Source organism: Poecilia latipinna, unplaced genomic scaffold, assembly GCF_001443285.1.
Source record: "Poecilia latipinna isolate Pla-1442-1.1 unplaced genomic scaffold, P_latipinna-1.0 Scaffold922, whole genome shotgun sequence".
Taxonomy (NCBI): domain Eukaryota; kingdom Metazoa; phylum Chordata; class Actinopteri; order Cyprinodontiformes; family Poeciliidae; genus Poecilia; species Poecilia latipinna.
The window spans coordinates 37,101-40,474 of record NW_015113538.1 but is presented as its reverse complement, the minus strand read 5'-3'; positions in this window follow the sequence as shown (position 1 = coordinate 40,474).

Here is a 3,374-nt window from a genome sequence, read left to right as displayed (position 1 = left end):
TTAAATCAGGCCTTTAATATGATCTAGGTATTTATATATGGATATGAAAAATGTTGAAGCCTTCTTTCTTCAATTCATTCAAAAATGTGTCTAGTCTACACCTCATCAGCATAAATTCATCTTATCAAGAAGATGGATGATGTAATTTCCTATTTTCTCTCTGGATGTATCAATAATGGAAGCTTATGTGGCAAAAATGCCTTTAAGATTTTAAACTGCATTTTCCTCAGTGGTAGTTTAAACGTGTTTTTCGGTTTAGGGCTCAGGCTTTGACTTAACACACAAGTAAACCACAAAGAGAGAGATGAGTGTTGGCGAAATGAGATCCACTGAGTTCTGGGATGCACGAGCTTGTATTTCTGACGGGCCCCAGTAGAGGGCAGTACACTAACATTGAACTACAAGAACGGTGTTAAATGTTAGTTATTTACAGTTGTAGTGACCATTTGTCCCCAAACTTAAATTCAAAAAATCAAAAACTCGAAAGTGATCAAAACAAAAGTAAATCCAACTCAAATAGTCACCTGATGCACCGTGGATTCTGGTTTACGCAGCAAAAAGGGAATCAAAGCCAAAATATAGTTCTTTGGATTTATTTGAATTTCAGGCAAAAGGGTTACAGGCTTCTGCTGCTATTCCTGTACCTGTTCTCTGACTAACAAAAGAAACCGATGTGACTGATTGGCTGGTAAAAAACCTTATGACCACCCACGTGCATAATAAGCTACCTAAGACCCACCTATTTATACTGTGAAATACCCACATCCCAACCTGAAATTAATTAACTAATTATGTGAATTCCTAATCAAAGAAATTATAATCAAAACAAAAATTCTAATGATAAATCAACTGGAAAAAACAAACAAACAAATAATAAGAATAAACTAAACAATTTAAATTCTAAGATTTAACCAAAAAATGGGAAAATAGCTCCTACAACAGTGAACATTGAGGTTAAAAGTAAAACTGCTAATTAAAGTCCGAATATATGAAATATAGACACTACAGCGTAGTGTGGAGTGTGGAGCAGGGTTTAGGCTGCTCTCTTCTTCATCATTCCATCCGTTGTTCGGATGCTAACAACTTAGCATATCAGTTCACCCACATGACCTCAGGCCAACCCTCCGTCTCCTAGGTGAGAGACGCCACTCACATTGGCTTTATCTATCTAAAGCCAATGTGAGTGAGCATTAAATATTTAATAACACAGACTATCATGCAAAATTTATGAAGAAAAAACAGCAAATGAATCATGTCAAAAAGCTTCTGGGGCTGTAACATTTCCAGCTAAAAGATTCAGCAGCATTTCTTCCGTCTCCATAATTGTGTAAGAGTGGTAGTTTCTCGTTCCCTCGACACCACGTAGTTTCTGTGTTTGCTTTAGATTATTCTTAAAATTTTACCTCCGTTCAGCAGCTTAACAGGCCTGAGGCACATCACGCATACAACACAGCAGCTTTTAAGGGAGCTCCACAATATTCTTAAGTTAGAAAAACAACCCTTTGGGTCTGGTATCGTTTGCTGTCTGTCTATCTTGGTGGCCACAGACTGGTGCTGGGATTCACGGCTGTGGGGTGGTATTCTTGTTCTGGATGTTGTGCTGAGCTGGTTGGTTGGTCCTCTCTTGGGTTGGGATTCTCTCGGTCAACCGGGTGAGCTGTGGCTACCCATGTTCTTCATTGGGACTAGGTGGATCCTTTGGCTGGCGTGCTGGGTTTGCGACTTGGGATAGGATTTGGTTTGAATGATTCCTAAACTGTTGGTCCTGGTTCTGGTTGGTTGTTGGAGCTCTGTGTGGGTGCCAGTGGGTGCATGGTGTCCATTTTTGTTTGTTTTGACATTGGATGAGTGGGTTTTAATGTCTGGGTGAACACATGAGAATGGGAACGTGTGATTTTGTCTCTATGTGCCTGGTCTGTCTATCAGATTAGGTCTCTGGCTCCCCCTCTCTGTGATCACCTTTATATCAAGTTGGGTGTAGAGGGTGCATCTACAAAACTTTCTTCTCACCTTTCTTTTCTCTGCACTTTCTTCTTCCTGCCAGACAGGATAAGTTTAATTAAAAAAAAACAACAAAAAGACAAAATGCAAATGTATAGTCAAGTGTAAATGAAGCGATTTTTCTAGTGCAGAGGATGCCAACGTGCTTTCAAGTTGATGGTGGTAAGCTACATTGTAGCCACAGCTGCCCTGGGGAAGACTAACAAAAGCTGCTACACAATCGGTGCCATCAGACTCCTACCAGCAGACAAGGCAGGTTTGGTGCCTTGCTCAAGGATTCTACAACTGAGAAGGATGTGGGGAGTTTGAACCAGCAACCCATCAGTTACAGGAACCACAGTGGCTACAACCAGTACAGGTGTGGTGCCACCATCTACTGGGTTCAAGTATAAGGCTTAACATACACTACAGGACAACTCGAAACTTTTATTGTTAAATGAGATGTTACACTTTTATTTCTTTCTAAAATACATATAAATACACATAGTTTCAACATAAAAACTGTAATCTAACAGCTGCAGCAGAAAAGAGCAAAATATTACAGCTGGAGAAAAAATCAAATTGAAAATAACTGTAATCAATACATGAAAATTAGTTTGTGGTGAATCTTACATTTTTTAAAGTACAAATGCATTTCATTTAATTTGAAAAGATTTTAATTAGGTAAAGTAAAACTGGTTAATATAATTAGAAAGAAATGAAATCAGTTTTAATCTTATTTTACTTTAAAGACAAAACTATCAGAAATACTTTTTTCTTACATATATTTATTGAAAACTCTCAACCATTCTGTACATTCTATTTTGATTTTAAAACTACAAAAAAGAAAAAAAAATATTGTAAAGAATACAAATCAATCCATCAAGTCCAATCTTGTGAGAATGTTCTGGAAGGGAGTCCATGTCCAGTCAAACTCTGTTAATGCATGAAATAGTCAGTGGGCCACAAAACCTCATCTATCAGCATCAGTACTGGCTCTCCTCAGGGCTGTGTGCTGAGCCCTCTGCTCTTCACGTTGTACACACACAACATATAGTTTAACACGAACAGAATGTTAATACAACAACATACAGTTTATCATTATTGTTTTATTATACAGAATATGCCAGAAAAAAAAAAGCATAGGTGCGATTAAAATGTATCATGGTAACACATCTCTATGTATCCAAATGTGAAGATCCAAATGATCATATTTAACAAACACAACAATTCTCAGCTTTATAGACATGAAACGCCTCCATCTTTCATTCTAGTTTTTAACCAAATCAATTCTAGAGAACCTCAACATAGGACATGTATGGAAAATATTTCTACAGCTTTTCACCTGTGTGAATCCTCATGTGGTGTATTAAACTAACTTTTTGACAAAAACT